Here is a 21,326-nt window from a genome sequence, read left to right as displayed (position 1 = left end):
TACTATTAACTAAGCCTTATTCAATTTTCACCAGTTTTTCCACTAATGTTTCTGGTCCAGGATATAGTCCAATGTCCCACATTACATTTACTTGCCATATCTCTTTTGTATCCTTCAATTTGTGACAGATCCTTACTCTTTCTTGACATTTGTTAAAAGCACTGGTCAGTTCATTTATAGAATGTTCCCCAATTTAGGTTGGTCTGTTTTCTATAATTGGATTGGGTCATGCATTTTTAACAAGAATGATCACAAAGGTGATGTTGTGCTCTTCTCAGTACATTCTATCGGGGGCTTAATGCCTTGTTAAAGATATAAATTTCATCATGTTACAGACCTCCAATGGGTTTTCATTTTTCTGAGAGTAAAAGGTGAACTCTTCTAAGATCCTGCATAATTTGGTCCCTGTTACTTTAATTCATGCCTTTTGTAAGGGCCAATACAATTTAAAATTAAGAGGCTTAATTCTTCTTGCTGAAAATAGAAGGAAAGACTTCTCCCTCCCCAACCCTTTATTCTTAGAGCATTTACTTAGAAGTCTTGTAATCGTTAACTTCTTTCTCTGTCTCTGTGAAATATATAAATCTTTTTGAAAGCTAAATAAGCTTCTGGCCAGTTTTAGACCCAGGAATGCCTTTCTCAAGGACCTGGGAGATACCTTTTTCAAATGTAATTAGGGAAGACAGTGCCCCTATTTCCAGGTTTCTGTGGGAGGTCAGGTGCCTCACTCCAAGTTGCAAAATTATCTCATATCATAAAAAGAAGTTTATTTTTCTTTTGAATAAAGGCAATCGTTAACACAGATGGTCACCTCAACCACCAAGTAAATATAGAAAGACCTACGTGTGACAAATGGTGTTGCCAAGTCCTCTTACTTGAGGACTAGATATTGTTTATCTTGGTGACAACTGTGTACCACATGGTAAGAGGAGATGTCTTTTCATCTTTGGAATCTCTTAATGGATTCCCTTTGATAGGTTTCATATTCTTACTCATTGCTTTTTCAATAATAAGATTACTTCCTTTCTCTTCTAGTCCGTAGAGAGATTTTCTGTATTTGGAGGAGATTTTGTTCTTAATGATGTTTCCCCAACACTCTTTCCTGTAAACTTGCTAGGGCTTTCTTTCATATTCAAAGAGTGCAGAGCTGTTGCTTGCCATATAATCCTCTGCCTGAAATCCTCCACTTTCCCCCACCTCTTCATTTAAGTAGCTGCTATCATTCTTCAGGACTAAGTTCAGATATAATATTCCTAAAGACACCTTTCTCAGCCACTCTGTCTAAAGAAGCCACCTTTTCCAGGGATTCTGTCACATTATCCTGTTTCCACCTTGCAGATTATTTACTACAACCTATAATTGTTGTACTTATTAATTTGTTGATTTATTTATAGTGTTCTGCCCTGCACTACAGTGCAAGCTGTAGCAGTTACAGGCTCCCCTACCATCTGTCCAATTCGACCCCATCTGTCTTGTTTATGTCTGAAGCCTTCATACCTAGAACAGTGCCTGGGACATAATAGGTGCTTGATGCAGGTAGTTGATTATAATGAAGATGTACATCTACTTTTATCTTATTCCTTATCAATCTGTGGAAGTCTCAACAAATTTTTAGCAGGCTCTGTATTTAACAAACCCATGAAATAATTATATTGAAAAAATAATACATGAAAAATTCACCTTCATACCTGAAGAAAAATAGGCCCAAATGCTTGTTTTATAAAGGAAAATCTGTGATTTTTTTTTTTAAACCCATTCAAATATTTTAGGAAAGCTTTCATGTTAATTCTGGATACAGCTGGGGCCATTTGAATTGTAGCATTGACTAATTGGCCAGTGCGAACATCAATTAGTCCTGAATAAAGAGCAGGAGATGAATGCCAAGAAGGAGGAAGTGGAGACTCAGATTGTTCAGCACATTCACTAGGAATCTGCACATCCTAACAAAGAAGGAACCTTCTGCAAGACCCTTGAGAAGCCTTGGTGGAAGCCTTGAAGTTACGCTATTTGAAGGAAGGCTTAACGCAGTGCTTCTCAACCTGAAGCATACAGCACAGTCCTCTGGAAGGCTTGTTTAACACAGGCTGCCAGGCCTCACCCTTGAGGAAGTTTCTGATTCTGTAGGCATTGGGACCCAAGAGTTTGCATTTTAACAAGTTCCCTAGTGATTCTGCTAACATTGATCCAGGCTCCAGACTTTGAGAACTACTGCTTTAAAGCGTTGATTGATTAAAAGAACCTGATGGAATTTGTTTATAATGGTCTTTTAAATTTTATTTTATGTAACTTTTAAGAGATAGGGTTTTGCTCTGTCACCCAGGCTGGAGTGCAGTGGCATGATCATAACTCACTGCAATCTCGAACTCGTGGGCTGAAGCAGTCCTCCTGCCTCAGCTCACTGGAGTAGCTTGGCCAACCACAGCTAAGCTTTAGGGTTTTTTTAGAAATGGGGTGTCTTGCTGTATTGCTGAGGCTGGCCTCAGACTCCTGGCCTCAACCATCTTTCACTTTGGCTTTGCAAAGTGCTGGAATCACAGGCATGAGCCACCATACCCAACCCTATAAAAGTCTTTTAAGAGTTGACAGTGGCCTTTCTCGCTCCCTGGCCATCTTAGCGGCAGCTCTTGGTTGGGGGCCATCCTGCACCTAAGGTAGGAAGATGATGGCTGCAAAGAAGATAAACAAGTCGCTGGAGTTCATCAACTCTAGGCTCCAAATCATTACGAAAAGGAAAGTACGTGCTGGGTTACAAGCAGACTCTGAAGATTATGAGACAAGGCAAAGTGAAATTGGTCATTCTCACTAACTGCTAACAACTGCTCAACTTTGAGGAAATCAGAAACAGAGTGATGTGCAATGCTGGTCAAAACTGGTGTCCATCACTACAGAGGCAATAATATTGAACTGGGCACGGCATGAGGAAAATACTACAGAGGATGCACAGTGGCTGTCGTTGATCCAGGTGATTCTGATATCGTTAGAAGCATGCCAGAACAGACTGGTGAAAAGTAAACCATGTAAAATTTCCCTTTGATAAAATTTACCAGAGCGTCTTTTTTAAAAAAAGAGTTGACAATGGTTTTTTAAAAAAATTAAACAAATGTTCAATTTTTTTAGCTGCCAAGGAAAAGGATGTCTTTTTTCATGTTCCATTTTGAAGGCTTCCATCTCTGTATCTCAGCTCTTATTTATTGAGCATGTATTAGTTTCACACATTATTTTATTTAATCTTTAAAACTGCTGGATAAATCCCTATTTTACCCATGAATTATTATTATTACTATTTTTTCTTGTATTTAAGGTGACAGACCCAAGATTTCATTTAGCATTTTCAATATCTTGCCTTACATCCTGATGTAGAATTTCATTGATCCCTCCAGATTTACTCTGGATTTCTATATATGGAGTCTATAATATGATATTGGGGAACTCTGCTGAAATTTTTCCTAGGGATTTTCTTCTTTTATCTGACATTATTATATTTTGGTGGGTTAGTGGCCTTTATTCTCAAAACAAATACTTAAAATTCAAGATTCAAAGACAAAATACACCTATCAGTTTTTAAGTAATAAGCTGTGATTTCCTGATTAGATGCATTATCCTCACTCTGGAATCATAGAATCTTCTCTGAATAGTTTATTCTTTAAATTTAATTTAATTGGATTTTAAGTTCAGGGTACATGCGCAGGATGTGCAGGTTTGTTACATAGGTAAACATGTGCCATGATTGCTGCACCTATCAACCCATCACCTAGGCATTAAGGCCTGCATGCATTAGCTCTTTATCCTGATGCTCTCCCTGCTGCTCCCTCCCCCTGACAGCCCCTAGTGTGTTCTTCTCCCTGTGTCCTTTGTTCTCATTGTTCAGCTCCTACCTACTTATAAGTAAGAACATGTGTTATTTGGTTTTCTGGTCCTATGTTAGTTTGCAGAAGATAATGGCTTCCAGCTCCACATCCCTGCAAAGGAAGTGATCTCATCCATTTTTATGGCTGCATAGTATTCCATGGTGTATATGTACCATATTTTATTTATCCAGTCTATCAATGATGGGCATTTTGGTTGATTCCATGTCTTTGCTATGATGAATAGTGTGCAATGAACATAAATGCGCATGTATCTTTGTAACAGAATGACTTATATTCCTTTGGTTATATACCCAGTAATGAGATTGCTGGGTCAAATGGTATTTTTTTTACCCATGAATTATTTAAGCTTGTAGGTAATGTGATGATCACCCAGTGATATAGCTGATGCTTCCAGGGCTCTTTGACTCCAGGATTAGGCATCTTTTTGCTACACTGCTTGTCAGCCTGAAATAAAACTAATTTTAAGACTAATTGGTAACACCTTGAGGTGTTATATGACTGAAGTGGAAATTACTCATCAGCTTGAGGTGAGTCTGATCTAACATAGAAGGCTGGTTAAGCCAAAAAAAATGTCCTAATGTGAAGTGCTGCATCTAGGTGTTTTGTTACCCAAGAAAGATGGTAGCCTTGTTTCCCAAGAAATATTTTAAAGTTAATTCTAGCAAAACATTCATTTTCTACATGAGTCTGCATAATTTGTCTAAGCGGCAAAACCAAATTGACCTTTTTTTTGCTTAATTGCCTACATGATTCAATGAGTTCTCTATCAAGAGACATTAAGACAAAACAAGTTCTCCTTAACATCCAGAAATGTGTGGATCACCTTGAAAATCTCTGAAAAACTAATAAAAAGAAGCAAGTGACTGAGTTCATAATTATTTCCCTTTCTCTGAGCCAAAATTGATGGCCAGCAGGAAGGCATTGAAAGCCAGTATATACTGACACTATTTATAAGATCTTGATATTTTAGACTTGTATTGCACCATTCATCCTAGGATTATAAAAATGGTTGTTAAAATTTATACCATATTAGTCTGATTAACCCTGAGAAGGGTAAAAATAAAGGATTGAGGAGAAATATTTATTTCACAAGGGTTGGGACTTTAATATACAGAAAGCTGCATAAATCTGCAGATGTTCTAATTAGATTCAGCTGAACTGCTTCAGAATGCACGATAACATGGATTTACTCTGCCAATGACTAAGAATAACTTTTCTGGTGCAAAAAAAATGTTCAAGTTTCAATATTGAAACATAAAATACCCCAGCCCAGGGGACAGATTCTTTTCACATCAATTTCTTCATTGGCTCCAATTTCTCTAGCAGTTAAGTTGCTCCTTTATGATAAGACTTAAACAGAATTTGCTAAATGGTACCCTAATGGTACTCTTCCCAGGTTATAGTACCTGGAATCCTATTTTCTGTTAATAGTTAAACATTAACCTTAGCTCACTGGAATACCATTAGGCAAGTTATTCATATGGTACTTAATTTACAATCAGGGAGTAGTTTGGGCCATGAGAAAATCTGGCTCATAAAGAGGATGACATTAAGGAATCAAGAGATGTATTTCATAAGGTAGTTTTGCTAGTCAATTTCCTTTTTTTCTTTGAATGTATGCTGGTTTTTAAATCTCAGGAAAGTTATTCCTTTGTGCTGGCAGGGAAACTCTTTGTTGTCCTGCATTTGGAAGTATTTCAGTAAATCTTATCAGAGAATTTGTTGAGGCCTAAGTTATAGCCAGGGTGAAGAATAAGCCTTCCTCTGGTACAAGAACCTACTGGATCCCCAAAGACTGGACCCCTTTGGTGTTTAACTTTGAAAAGTTCATCAGCACCAGAATGCTTTCCACTTCCACAGAACCCAGCTGTCAGATCCAGCTGGGCCTTCTAATTTACCTGTTTCTAGGTCTGAGAAAGCAAGGTGAGGGAAAATGTCCCTTTACAAAGGTAGTCAAGGGGAAATGTGAGAGAAGCTGTGTCTAGAACTTCATGTTCCATTGCCTGCCCCTTAGACAAACCAACCCTCGGTCAATATTCCCTAATTATATTTGATAAGCCAACCTATTATCCTTAATTAAAATGTTGGCAGGCAGTATTCATGTGAATTTATGCCAAGGATTTCTTATAATCTCCTTGTTTTATGGTTTCCTATTTTGAATAGTGGAAGAATAATTTTATAAACCCTTCTGAAGGAGAGTCTCTTGTATATGCAAATTTTATCTCCCTCATAATCTTTCTGGATCTCTGTGAATTTGCATGGAACAAAAAATACATTGCTCAAGTATGCTATGTTTTGATTTATTAATAAAAACAAAATAGTTGTGAAAGGCATTTGTAGGAAATTGATTTGAAATAGATGTTACCGTGGCATACACATTAGTCTGCGACATTAGGAACAATGAACGTGGAAAATCAACATTATTTATAGACTTACCAGCTACCTATTACTGTAGAATCTGAAGTCAGGGATATAATAAATATGTAGAGTCATGTCCTAGCACTTACATTTAACCCTTGGTTGTCCAGTATCGAAGTCACTTTATCTTGTTTCCCAGTTATCCTATACATAAATATATGTGTGTAATATACACACACACAACCCTGATCATTGATATAAAAACAACATCAACAACAACAAAAACTGGTCACTAATGTATAGAACCTGATAGTGCCTGTAACATAAAAGAACTCAATAAATGGGAGTTCCCTCTTCCCATCCTAAATCCCTTTGCTTATTTCTTGGGCATTTTCCTTTCTCTCCTTACTTTTATCAAAGGATAGTTTGGAAATTTAAAAAAGATGAAACTGGAATAAGCTTATTAGAATGCTGTGCAGCACATTGCACAAGGAAATATTGGCAGATGAGTTTGAACATGGGTAAAATAAGTACGAGAATGATTAGTGCCTCTTCTCATTCCAAGATAGTGTCCTCTATTAGCATGGATGCTGGAGATGCAGCTGCACAGAGAGCATAGTCTGGTATGCCAGAGGTAGGAGATATTCTGGGGGGGCAGCCCTTCAATGCATCAGATCAAATGTTCTCAGCCCTAGGAGGCCAATCCCTCAACTTTAAGGTTAAGTCTAAATAGTAGCCAACTTCCTCTTTCACTCTAAATACTTATTATGAGTCAGGCCCTTGTCATTTGGGGTTTCAAGCCAATTATAATACTCTTTCAGTCATTTTCCAGTTTCTATTGAATATCAGTGGGACACCAAAGACTGACCGGAGCTCGTTCCTTGGTTCTTCATCCCGAGATTTCCTTTATTATATAGTCCAAGACTAATACATTTCTAACACTATCTATCACTTGATATCTTTAACAAGAACATCTGCCTCCTGTGAACTGAATCCTAGAAATAAAATTGTGCAGGTATTAGGGTGATGCAGCTACCTGAATCTGGCAGAAGCACTTTTGACATAGCTAACACAATAGTGGAATGAAAGGAGGTAGAGGTTGTGTTTCCTTTGTCTCTTTTTTAACTACAGAAATTACATTGTAGTAGCAGGATTTCCATCAAATCTAGGTTCGATAGACATTGCATCTCCTTTTGCTCATTTTCACTTGCACATAATCTCAGTTAGGTGACACATACCAGAGAAGAGAGTTCTGCTTTTGCCTTTAGGTCTTTTGCAAGTTAACTGAAAAAAGAATGAATTGTCAGATTGACTGTTATCTCACTAATCCTATCTGCCCCCAACTTAAGCAGTATCTACTTTTCCTTGCTCTGTCTAGACCTGACAGTCTAGACAAGAGTTAGTGCTCATTAGCAGGCTGGAGAGGCCCATGGACCTCCTTTGCCAGATAGTGTGATGTCTTCCTCTTCTGGTAGAATTTGGAAAGAGGCTGTGATCCCGGGTCAGGGAGGCGGACGTGCAACAGGAAGCAGTCCTATTGTCCCCTCACTTGGTAACAGCCTCACGGTACAGCAACACATTCAGCTCCCAGGATAAAAGCAGGTGTTTTGCTTTAATTAAGACCAACAAAGGCTTTTCTGTTCTCAATAGGCTTATATTTTTAGACATGAAGGTAAGGAGGAAGAGAACATTATCCCATTCTGTGCATAAAAATAAAGATTCAGCATGAACTGCATAATTAAGAACTGAAAGGGGGAAATGCAATTCAATTAAAACTGACAGAGTAATACACGGAATCAATGGCTTTATTTGGTGCTTAATGATGATACTGTTTTCATTTTTTTATACATGAGTCATAACCGGCTTTGCCTTACTTTAATTGTATTTTTTTTTACAGAGTAAACCAAATTATGAAATTTGCAGTGCAAGCCTTCCAGGGAGGACAGGGTGGTCTCCTTACCCCATGAAGGGATAATTCATGGGGTAATTAAAAAGAGGCTGATTTAAGATGATCATAAATTGATCCCTGAGACTGAAACCAAAGTTTTTCCATTCCAATATATTAACTTATTGGAATGATAAGTACTTTTACGCAGCAGTGGAGTGAGGCATTGGTGGGGGAGGTGAGTATCAGTGAACAAAGATTAAAGACTGATATCCATAACAAATGACAGTGGTGTGTTTTCCAGTGGGGAAATGATGTGGCAACGTATTTTTGATCCAGTGAGCTGAACAAAACATGATGGGATTTCGGCTTCCTCAGAGAGGAAACGCCAGATTTGGCTGCCTGTGTAAAATAAATCATAATATTGACACAAAATCAAGTGTAACAGGGAGATATCATTTCCATATGTGGCCTTCTAGCTATATGGGTTTTAAAATTGGAACATGAGACCCAAGGAAAGCAGAAAGAAGGGGTCAGTATTAGAAGTCAGGCTACTCAAGTACTTTATGGAATTAATGGTGGAGTATAGGACATGTTGGTGTGAGGAACATTCATTAAACTTCTCAGACATCTTACTCTGTGGGGTAAGACAATTGCTGGTGTTCCATGAACCCCACTGAAAACCCGATGCGAAATTAGCAGTGAAGGACTACACAGTCAGGATCCGAGAGGTTGATCATTGCAAGATGTGTCTGACTTTTGTCTTCATTCCATTAGTCACATGGATAAAAGTTTCATATGTTCCATGCTTGACTTCAAGTGTACTGTATAAACAGGCAGATGAAGACTCTCTCATTTACCCATGACAATCCTGTGCTCCTCAAAAGCTGGCAAGTTTGGGCCAGGGAAATAGTAATTTTCCCTTCATGGGGTAAGGAGACCACCCTGTCCTCCCTGGAAGGCTTGTGCTGGCCACTCAGAACATGCAGATATAGGCTAGATCTTCCTACAGTAAATATATCCTTCTAACTCATTTCTATTTGTTAATATTAGTGTAATCTTCTTTCTTACTGATACATGATTATTTCTGACTGGGCTATGGTCACTATGCCATTGAGTCCTGTAGAGTGATATGGAGTGGACAAAGGAAAAGCAAAGCTCATGGAAAATTATATATTCAGAAGCCTCAAAGCCCACAAATGAATACAACAAGAAGGCCTGTGCTCTGTAGATAGGGGAGACCCTCTTAAATTCATAATAACTCATCCATACAACAATTTTTACATCTTCTTAAATATTTTATATTTTCCTTTTCTTTTTTGTTTTTATGCAATGAAAATAAAATGTCAGTATGCTGGTCAGCAGAAAGGTTTTTCAGACACTTCCACAGATTATCCCTTAAATACTTGGCTCATCATTTAATCTTCTAATTATGATCTTCTAATCATAACCAGCCATTTGAGTAAATATGTGCATATAGATATATATAAAGTATTTTAAGGAGACCATAATTAAATTGATATTACTCTTTTCAGGTTCCAGAATCACAGTTTTTATAGGATTATTAGAAATAAGAACTATCATTTACAAAGCAGATAAAACTATAAAATTAGAGTAAGACATGTACTGTGTATGATTTGTATACTAGTTGTGATAGACAAATATTGACCCATTCAGACTCTCATTCATTACAGTCTGTAAACAGCACAATTCAATTGCTAGATGGCTACACAGGCTAGGGATGTAGTTGGTAAGAAGCCATAAGTTACACTGCCCTTGTTAGGATTGAAACAAATAGCCTTGATCTTGTTGCACTCTGACTTAGCTAGAAGAACAAGTGAATCACAGGTGGAAGACTACATTTGTTTGGAGTTGTAGCATTCATCCATTCTTGTATTAATTCCTACATTCAACAAATATGTTTCATGCATCTCTTATGATTCAAGCATTATACTAAGTGCTACATACTTATTTTAATAAACACTTTATAGTACTTACTATGTGCCAGGCATTGACTCATTTAATTCTCATAATTACTCTATGAGGTGTGTTTCCCTCATTTTACGGATGAGGAAACTAAGTCACAGAAGTTGAGCAACTTGCCCAAGTTTACATGGCTAGTAAGTGGCAGAGCTGAGATTTCAACTCAGGCAAGCTGGCTCTAAAGTCTGTGTTCTTAACCACAAGACAGAGTCTCTGTCCTCCTGGAATTTACAGTCCAGAGGGAATACAGACAATAAACAGGTGAGCAAGAAAGAAACAAAAAATGATGAGCTGTTATAAGGCTCTAAAAATGATGAGCTATAACAAGCAAGGTCATGGAAGACGATAAACGGCTGCATAGGGTGGTCAGGAAGTGACATTTACATGGAGGCAGGATTGGTTAGAGGGAGCCAGCCAGGGAGCACTGAGAGTATCCAGTCCCTGAGAAGGCCTTGAATGCTAAGAAACTCCACAGGGCTGCATAGCTGCAGCAGGCGGTCATGTGCTTGTTGCAGTTGGTGGTCATGTGCATTCATGTGTTTGGAGCAGGTGGGCCAGGTCAGGAGGACTCCAGGTAAAATGTCTGGAAGAAATTTTATGAGGCAGAGAAAATTATTTTCCTGAATGAGATAAAATATTCCTTCAGTATGGGGAGGTTGGGTGCGGGCGGGAAATAGATGTAAGGGGAGTAAGGAGGGCAGAGACATAGTTGGGTTCCAGAGAAAGTCTTAGGGAAGTAGTCAACCCCCAAGAATCCAGAAGATACTGGGATTGGGGTAATCTGTTTCTTATATCCTAGGTTAGATGCCCATGGAAGCAACACCTACCTCTCCTACTAGAGTAACTGGCAGCATCTTATATCTGGCGTCTTGGATAGTTTCACAGAGACTCTGGTGCCCCAATACAGCATAGAAGGCAAACAGTTCATGGTCCCCAGGAACATATGTAGTGGCAAGAACAGCCAGGTTTGAAGAGATAATACAGACAGCAATAAGGGATTCTTAGAGGAGACTTTGCGTGGACAAACTGCGAATGCCCTCAGCAATGCCTCACTCCTATGAAGGCCTCCCCTGGCCCCAGGAAGTTAAGTCAACCCCAGGAAGTTAAGTCAACCCCAGGAAAAGCAGAATTGCTATTTACTGGGGATTAACTGCCTGCCACCTCTGCAGGATAGAGGCTCAGAATGGAAGGGGAATAATGAAAACTTAAAACTGTTCTCTTGCTCATGTGAGTTTATGGACTGAAGTTCCCACCTGCTTCATGTGGAGCTATCTTCCAGGTTTGCTAGCAATTCACCTGCAGCATGCATCCACACTGTGGGTTGATTACAGACTCTAGGATGAAAGCCAAGTCATCTGGAGGCAACATGTGTAACCCTGTGGGGGAGCTGTCTCACAGAAAGGAGCTTGATTCCTAGAAGTCACTGTTGATTCTGGAAATATCAGTGGGCTATGATGAGGCTGAGTTTGGAAAAGTGTAAGAGAACGTTTTAAGCCCTCTGAGCAGAGGATGAGCAGGTGAAGGTACCCATAGATGTTTTTAAAAAATTGTTAATTTTTAGTACATTAAATCATTCATTTCCAGAAGACTACCTACAAAGGAGGAGTTCTGAAAATAATTTTTATGGCTTCTAACTTGGACGGTGATTTTTCTGAATGAACTAATACTCTTTCAGGAGAGGAAAGGCCAATACTATTAATAGCGGCATTCACTAGAGTGAGAGCACTCTTCTGTAGTCTCTCTAAGAAATAGCTATTAAGGTTAAAGTGAATTGAATCCCCTCAACGGTGCTTGTTCCTAATTCACCAAAAGGTACCTCTCCACATGTGCGCGCATGAACACACAGATGCACACACACACACACACACACACACACACACACACACACTGTGTGAGTGCACAGGAGAGATACTATGTATGCCTGGAGAGAGACTGGAGAACAGGACTTCACTGCAAAGCTGGTGCACGGTCTCAGAAGGAGATGGTTTCTAAGACTATCGGAAAAGTACAGGCTCTTCTTTAAATTTTTTTAAAAATTTGCTTCATCAAAAGAAAGAAACACATTGCTATGGAATATCCAGACTTGAAGTATGTTATGGGGGTCCCAGGAAGCCAGAAAAGACCATGAGAGTATAGAATAGGCTTGGAGGGTACCCACTTGCTTCTTGCATAGACATTCATTATTGGGATTTATGACTATGGCTACCCATTGGATTAGGAACCAGCAGCCAGAGGCTGCTGCTTACATACCCAATTAGGGGACAGTCATCAGCATCAGGCCTATTAATGCATTTAGAAGGAACAAGTTTAATTGTTATGTGGGCAACTGAACGGAGGGAAGCTTAAAAATTTTAAATCAATGTACCTGTATCAATGGTTTTACAGTTTTCTCTAGCATTGTTTACCTAGTTGAGTATAGGCATGGGGGTCAAATTGCTAGAGACAAATAAAGGAAGGAGGGAACTGATGAATACTGAGAAGGTCCTTTTCTCTCAGCATCTGTGAATGCTACAATTATGACCAGGGGATAGAGGGCAGAGGGTACAGTGTGGACTTTAAAGAAGTGGGAGGTTTTGCAAGGGGAAGAGGAAGAAGTAGTCTTGAACAACTCAAAGTCTTGGCTTTGAGGCATGAGGAATGAATGACCAATAGTCTCCACTGAAGGGAGCTGCAGATTCTAGACAGCAGTTTCCTCTAGGGGAACACAGCTTCCTCTTAGGGCAAGGAGGTAGAAGGACCATTCTAAGAAAGAGTAGAGAATTCTGAAATACCCCAAGGCCAAACAGGAGAGTGGACGGAGAGGCAGGGTGAGGGAGGTGGTCAGACGCACAGATTGTATGAGGATGTGGATACTGGTGAAGATGGCCAGGTGGGCTTGGACTTTTGGCAGTGACATTGGTAAACACCTATCAAGGCCCTGAGGGGTTTGTTGCTCTACCTCTATGGAGGCAGCAATTGGTGAAGCAGTGGGCGTATTCCTTCCTAGAGCTGCAGTAACAAAGTACCACAAACTGAGTGGCTTAAACACAGTAACTTATTGTCTCACTGTTCTGGAGGTTGGAATTCCAAGACCAAGGTGTTGGCAGGGTTGGTTCCTCCTGAGGGATGTTCCAGGCCTCTCCTTTGGCTTCTTGGAGGTTTGCTGGTGAATACTAGCACTGCTTAGTGTGTAGAAACCTCACCCTGTGTGTGTCTGTGTACAAGTTTACCCTTTTTATATGGACACCAGTCATACTGGATTAGGGCCTACCCTAAGGACCTCATCTTAACGACTAATTACATCCTTAAGAACCCTATTTCCAAATAAGGTTGTGGTCTGAGGTCCTGTGGGGTAGAACCTCAACATTTGAATTTTAGGGGGACAATCCACACTATAACCATGGCGTTAGGAGCACTGCTCACTCCTGGCCCCTGGCATTCAATTGGGAATCTGTTCTCAGCACCTGAGCATTCAAGGCTCTTTCTGGGTATAGCAGGGAACATACAGATGAATGAAACAAAACCCCTGGCTTCCAGGGCCTGAACTTGGGGGAGGTAGAGGGAGTGGGTGAAGTATGACAAACTCAGATGCCTAAAACACAAGTTAGATCTAATTAATGCTGGAAATGAGATACAACCAGATTATTATGTAAATGAAAAGATTAATGAGAAGGGGAGTAGGGCTTCGGACCTAATTTGGTTTATTTTTAAATTTTACAGGTAAGGAATCTTAGTTCTAGAAATGTTAAATGGCCTGCTGCAGGTCTGCCAACTGGAAATCTGCTCGTTCAGTCACACTGTGTGTATAAACACACGTGCAGCTCCATTTTCTATTATGTCAAATGTCTTTGAGATGTATTATTTAAAAAATTATATAATTGGTCAGAAAAATGATACCTGAGCTTATGAACATGAAGTAGCAAATAATGTTTAAAAGAAGTCAGAGACATTTCTATCTATGACAGTGACTGAGCTGTTGACTAAATATTGACTATAAATCTTCAACCACCCACTTATCCACAGGTGCCAATCTGCCTACAGCTATACACATTTTATATAATATGTATTTGATGCCAAAATACACTGTAAGTTTCTTGCATCCTTAAAAAATAAAACCATTAGCCATCTTGAACCACTGCAGTCTTCTTATTCAGTATCCTTCACCTTCTTAAGTGAGGTCAGAGTACCCTACCTTGGAGAAACAGCTGGGCTCTATGCAAAGAGAGAGCCCAGACAGATAAACTTATCTGCATTCACAGATAAACATTGGCAATTCCAATTTTTAAAAATACAGTGTCGAGCTGGGAGCCTTGATAACTGTGGGAAGCAAAATGTCTATCCCGAGTTTCCTAGGTGGTTGTGGGTGGATTTGGTGGGCATTGTGAAGTATGGTATGGACAGTCTAGGAAAAGAGAAAGAATTTGAAGGGGCAATTGATCTTCCCCTTTTTGGTTTATAGTGAAATTTTCCAAAGAAATTGAAACTATCTTAGGAACATGGCAAGAGAGAGTAAGAAGAAGAAATCTGGGATAAATTCAACATTGACTTTCTGATTTACAGTATGCAAATGAAAAATAAAACTGGTTTCATTATGGACAACATTTAGGAAATAAGGCCACTGGGTTCAACAGGGACTGGTTCTTGGCATCAGAATCCCAGAGTTTGCTGTAAATTTGACCTGGGCTGTGATCCTGCCACTGGGGATGAGACTTTGTTCTTGCTTCTGGAAGTGAGGTACGACAGCCAGGCAGTATACCATTGAGTCTCTGATTTGGGAAGGACAAATATAGTAGACAAAAAGTACTTTACTTCTTTCAAGGCTCAAAATTTGTGATGAATTATGTACATTTTTACCATAATGATTAAAAATCTATTTCTTGTCAATTGTCAAGTAAGAGTAGCAAATCATTTTTCTTGCCTTTCCTTTCACCCTCCTTTCCTTTTTTCACTCAAGATGCTTTGGTGTCTGATCATGTCAGTCTCTAAAATGTGTTTAGTATGTAGCATAATGTGTTTAGTATGTAGCATAATGAGGAAAAGAGACATGGTCCTTGCCTTCAGCATGGAGATGGAGATGGATAGTCAGGATATAATCCAGAAATACATAATTCCAAGCTGTAACAAGGTGACTGAGGAAGAAGGAAGAGAGCTATAAGAGTACAGCCTGTCCTCTATATCCACGGGGATTGGTTCCAGGACTTCCTGTGGATACTTCAGTTCCTCAAGTCCTTTACAGGCAGCCCTCTGTATCCGCAGCTTCTGCATCTGCAGATACAGAGGGCCGACTGTTTACAAAACGGGAGCTGATTTAGAGTGGGTAAACAGGGAAAGGGAAGACTTCCCTCAGGACATGGCATCTGTGCTGAGTGCATAAAGGTGTAGTGGCATTAATAGGCACAGTGTGGAGATGGGAGGTGGAGTGTGAGCAAGAAGGTTTCAGACAGAACAAGTGCAAAAAAGCAAGGTTGGAGTCAGTAGTGGGGTGGGAACAGAAGTGAAATAAGGTCACTAGAACAAGTGGGAGAGAAAGAGAAGAGAGGGGGCCGGAGGTGGGAGCAGATCAGGCAAGGGCAGTAACCTTTCTGGGCAATGGCAAGCTATTACAGTTTTTAAGTGAGAAGCAGATGCTAGCTTTGTAGGATTCTCCCCACAGCTGCAGTGTGGAAGATCAACAGGAGGAAGTCATGAGAGGAGGCTGGGAGACCAGGAGAGAGAGGATGTTGCAGAGTGATGATGGAGATGGAGGAAGGCAATTGACTCAAGAAATATTGAGGAGGTAGAATACTTTTAGTCTGCTTTTTCCACTTGACATATTGTGGATGCCTTTCTTTATTATTTTTTAAATTTTTGCCTGTTTTCATTTTTTATTGGATTGTTATGTTTTGTTTTTCATTTGTATTTCTTTCTTTTTTTTAAACTTTATTTTAAGTTCCAGGATACATGTGTAGGACGTGCTGGTTTGTAAAAATATGGAACGCCTGACGAATTTGGTCATGCTCATGCAGGGGTTATGATAATATTGTTATTGTTCCAATTTTAGTATATGTGCTGCTGAAGCAACTACTGTGGGTCTCTTTCTACATTTCAGAAATGTTGGTCTCCATAATAAGGTCTCCGTGATAGCTCCTTGTATAGATCAATTATTACATATTCAATAATCTCCTACTGATGGACTTTTTTCAATTATGAATGACTCTCCAAATTGTATTATATATTAATTGTCTGATTGTTCCCTTAATGGATATTTTATATTAGTTGCCAGATCAACTCTCAGAGCATACTAGTTTATTCTCTCACTAATAGTGTGTAAAACACCCATTTTCTATCCCCTTTCAAACTCCAGTGTATTGTCAACCTTTTTAATTTTAGCTAGCTAATAGATAAACAAAATTCAGTATTTTAACTTGCATTCTGATTATTCTTGAGACTGGCCATCTTTTCATGTGTTTACTGGCCATTTATATTTATTATTTGGTAGATTATTTATTTTGCCTATTTATGTTTCCCTGTTGATGAAACATAACTCTTTTGTAACCCTTTGTCAGATGTGCGTAGCAAAAATGTTTGCTAGGTCTTCGTTCACCTTTTAATCTTGTTGACAGGGTTTCCTATTCTACTTTGTTCTGTTTTTACCATATATATTTTTTCACTTTTAAGCAGTGTCTGTCATCTGTCAGTGGATTTTCTTTATGGTTCTAGTTTTGTTGATATATTATAAAAGCCTTCCTTACTCCAAGGCTAGAAAAATATTTTTCTAATGCTTTATTTTCTATTATGAATTCAGTATGAGGAGTAACGGAGGGATACTTATTTATTTAGTAAGTACCTAGGCCGTTGTCCTAATGCCTTTTCTTGAATAACCACTATTTCTTTCCCTGATTAGGAATGCTATTTTTTTTATTTACCAAATCCCCAAATACATTTGAGCTCAATTCTGAACTCTGTATTCTGTTTTTGATCTCTCATCCTGTGCCAGATTCACGCTGTTTTAATTACTGTTATTTTGTAACACAGTTTTTATATCTGGTAGTGCAATTTTACCCACATTATTCTTCTTTGTCAAGTCTTCCTGGTTATTTTTAAATATTTATTATTCAAAATGGATTTTAGAATTATTTTCCAAACTTATACAAAAATATCCTGTCGCAAGTTTGGTAGGACTTAAACTACATTTATAGCTTTGCTTTAGCATTCTGGGTCATTACACATTTTTCAAATAGTGGCTGAAGTAATTTAATTTGCAATCAAGTAAAATTTGGTGTATATTGTGACCCATCTTTCTGAAATATATGAGAAATTGGCAAGCTGTATATTATGTAGTTCACTAAATCAGTATGTGGTTCTAGATGATTTATTCATTCCATAAATATTTACTGAGCTAAGCATATGGTGGGTGCTGTTTTGAGTGTTGGGATACATGGTGAATGGGCAGGATCCCTGTTCTCATTTTCTGGAGGGGTGAAGCAGTGGAGCTTGGCTTTGTCCACAGATGGGGTGGAGTGATGGTGGGAAGGCCACGGTGACTGCAGACAAGTCTTTCCAAAAATATTTGCTTTGAAAGGAAGAAAGGAAATTGAGTGGCAGCTGGTCATGGAGGCAAGAAAGGTTTTTGTTTTGTTTTTAAGATGACAGTCACTGGAGCATATTTATGTGCTGCAAAATAATCACCAGAAAGAGATAAAATAAGTATACAGAAGAAAAAGGAGATGCTTGCAGCATCTAGCTCCTTGAAGGTGAAAGTAGATGGAATATATTCCACAAGTGATGTGTTAGCTTTTGATACAAGGAGCAAATTAATAATAGAAAATTCAGAAGCAGTGGGCCCAGATACAAGCAAATCAGTGTTTATTTGACTGTAGAAACCAACGAGGTGTTTTTTCAAGGGCAATAACCACATCTATACCATTGTGCTAATTGTTCATCAATTTCAGCAAAAATTGGGATGTTTTATTCCAGTGTTAGGTTTTAATGTCATAATTTCTTTGTTGGAAACTGAATTTTAAAGTGCTGAAAGCAGTGCTTAGAACAATGTCTGGGACACATATGACACTTAATATTTATTGAATAAGTGCACACATTAGTTTTATATTGCTGAATGGAATTGGCATACTGTCTAGGCGATGTCACATCTTCTATACAAAACTGTCCTGATGCTTAGTACTTCCATGTCAGTGTGTAATATTTGTGTCACTTTAACCATACAGTATAGTACAAAAGGCACTGGACTTGGAAGCAGAAAGCTTGGATTCAATCATCTGCCCCACCAGTTTGTAACTACTTAAAGTTGGGGAATTTATTTAGCTTTTCTGGGTTTTACTTTTCTTATAGTAAAATGAGCCAGTTAGGATAAATCAGTTGTTTTCAATCCTTTTAAACTGTAAGACATTTTCTTCATATGGAAGGTTTTCCTAGAGCCGCCTGTGTAAAGCAGGTAATTGAGGATTCCTAGGACGAAAGTAGGGATGTGAGGGGGGGAGCCCCACCCATCCTGCAGCAGCATCCTTGAGCCTTTCTTGATCCTACCTTCATCTTGCTGAGAATGGAGCTTCTCAGAGCAAAATGTACAAACCTCGTAAGATGATCTCTAAGGTCTTTAAGAATAGCATAAACTATGGCACATGCTATCTGATGTGATTTTAATGGTCCTGTGAAGTAAGGAATGCGTGGTACTATTATGTCTGTTTCATGGATGGGAAAAGAAGGTTCAGAGTATATCATTTGCTGTAATTTCTTGCCTGGTAATTGGAGGAACAGAGATGAGAGCCCAGTCTTCTGTCTCTTGTTTAGGCAGTCCTTTTGTTGCCATCAAATGATTTCCCTCACCTGGCTATCTGTTGATTCAGTGAAGACTCTGGCTAAAATATCTGAAATCATTTCTAAATTGTATTACTGTTGCCATCCACATGCATAAAATCACTTAAAACTGTTTGCCTAAATGTTTTTCCACACCTGAATTAGCTAAGTTACAGAACCTTTAATCAAATTGCAAAAAAGAATGAGCTGTGAGGAATCATTATAATTTCTCAACAGAAATCTCTAAAATGCAAATCAAATGAATTGGCTGAACACTTAAGTCCATTTAATTTTGAAATTAGTTTCATTTTTGAAATAATCTTCACATTGAGACAGATGAGGCATGCAGTCCTACTTACTGTGAACCATGGTAAAATAAGAAATGAGTTTTAACCAAAATGCATACTGAGAAATTAAAAGCTAAGCAAGACTAAACATTGGGTTGAAAGGGGTTGACAATTAGCGTGGCCACATCAGATAAGGGCTGTCACTCCAGATTAACTGCCCTTCCCCTAGTATGTTCTCTACTCTCATGTTTGAGTTTCTACATGCTGATCTTTCTCTTGGAATGCTCTTCTTGGCCAGATAAAAATATTACTCATCCATCCAAGCTCATTTCATAAACTGCTTCCTCTGTTTAGCTCACTTATCCTCATGGCGCCTCCTCCTTCCTGGACACAATTAATCTTCTCAGTCCCCTGTGAACTCCCCTAGAACTTTGCACTGTAGGCGTAGCACTCTTTATACTGCCATATAGCTAGCTGCAAAATCTGCTCTCCTTGCCATGTTTTAATTTCCTCAAGGGCAGAGAACATTAAACATTGTAAAGGGGTTTTCCCTACTATAAAAGCAACACACACTAAGTGAGGCAAAATTTGGGAAAATGCAACAGAATTTAAAATGAACAAGAATCATCTCACCTATGCATTGCACCTATACAATCAGTACTTAGCATCTGAAACAATTCATCTAATGTTTCCTCCACCATGGATGAGCACTGAGTTTAATTGGGTAGGCATTGTTGATTTCGAAGTGCTAGAAGACTATAAATCTCTCTCTGTCTGACTTTTGATGTACAGTGTAGGTGGCTGGCAGACATATAATTATGTATACACTCATAATTCTGTAGATACTTAGAATAAAGAAGGCGTTTGCTCAAAGTATGGACAAGCTTGTTTGGAAAGTATTTCATGAAGGCACTTGACTCTAGAAATCACATGCGTCCTTATCACAGAATTTAGCAGACTTTAATGAATTCCAATTCTTTTCTCGAGTGAGAACTGGTTATGTATTGAATTCAGCAAACTGACGCATATCCCAAGTAGTGAAACATGCTCCTGTAGGTTCTCACAGTTAATAGTCTGAGGGTAATTGGGAAGGAGTACTATGTTGCATTGACAGATTTGTCATTGCACTGAAGAACATGTTGCTGCAACTTTGAGTTCAGACCCTGGCAGTTGTCTACCTCTGGCTTCCTACTCTTCCATTCTCTACTTCTTTTGGTAGGACTGACAGTCTGTTCTGTGGTTAAGAAGGACAGGCTCTAGGACTGCAGTCTGAGAGGCATACTTGCCATCAGGACCACACGGTTGGTCACTGGCATTAGTTCACACTAATGAACATCAACAATGACATGAAAACTGTTTTGTTTGTGAAGGTTGAATAGAAGTTAGATGAAAATAGATAACTAATACTGGATTTCCTGGATGACAAAAATTGAGATAGTATACAATTATTCACCCACAGAATACTATTAGCTTAGGTACTTTTGTATTTATAACTTTTTTTAAAGTATGAATTATAAAAGTTCCTTGTAGAAACCTTGTAAAATATAAAAATGGATAAAAATGTAAATAAAAATCAACTGTATACCTGCCACACAGAAATATTGACTGACAACATTTTCATATATTTTATTTTCAATCTTTTTCTCTTAATATATGAATACATGAGATCATATTGTATATAAATATTCTATCCTTTTTTCATTTAGTTTTTGGTATTTACATTTTGAGATAGATCATTTTTAAGTAAGTAAATATTCAAACACTTTAAAAGCTTAACATTCTGTCAAAAGGATGAAATAAAATTAATTTAACCATTCTATTGTTGAATAGTTAGGCTGGTTTCATTCTTTTCAATGCTGAATATAAAATGTCAAATAATATATTTCTATATAAATTATTGTCCAAATTTAAATTATTTCCTTAGGGAAAATATGTATTATAGAAATTATTACACCAAAGGGTGTCTTAGTTCGTTTGGGCTTCCATAACAAAATATCACAAATGGGTGGTTTATCAACAGAAATTTATTTCTCATAGTTCTGGAGGCTCAGAAGTCTAAAATCATAGCATAGGCAGATTCAGTTTCTTGTAAATAGACAGTGCCTTCTCCATGAGACCTCAAAGGAAAAGAAGGGTGAGAGTGTCTCTCTCAGGCCTTTTTTAAAAAGGGCA

General features: G+C 38.4%; 1 protein-coding gene and 2 pseudogenes across 1 annotated transcript in view; 1 reads left to right on the top strand and 2 right to left on the bottom strand.

The window, feature by feature from the left end:
* CDH20 (cadherin 20) overlaps positions 1 to 21,326 on the bottom strand; it is a 219,326-nt gene that overhangs the window by 145,593 nt on the left and 52,407 nt on the right. The window lies entirely within an intron of this gene.
* Positions 2,558 to 3,103, top strand: LOC144579075 (large ribosomal subunit protein eL30 pseudogene; annotated as a pseudogene).
* On the bottom strand, positions 16,038 to 16,134 carry LOC118147045 (U6 spliceosomal RNA; annotated as a pseudogene).

Source organism: Callithrix jacchus, chromosome 13, assembly GCF_049354715.1.
Source record: "Callithrix jacchus isolate 240 chromosome 13, calJac240_pri, whole genome shotgun sequence".
Taxonomy (NCBI): domain Eukaryota; kingdom Metazoa; phylum Chordata; class Mammalia; order Primates; family Cebidae; genus Callithrix; species Callithrix jacchus.
The sequence above is the reverse complement of the archived record's forward strand: the minus strand, read 5'-3'. Positions and strand labels throughout refer to the sequence as shown.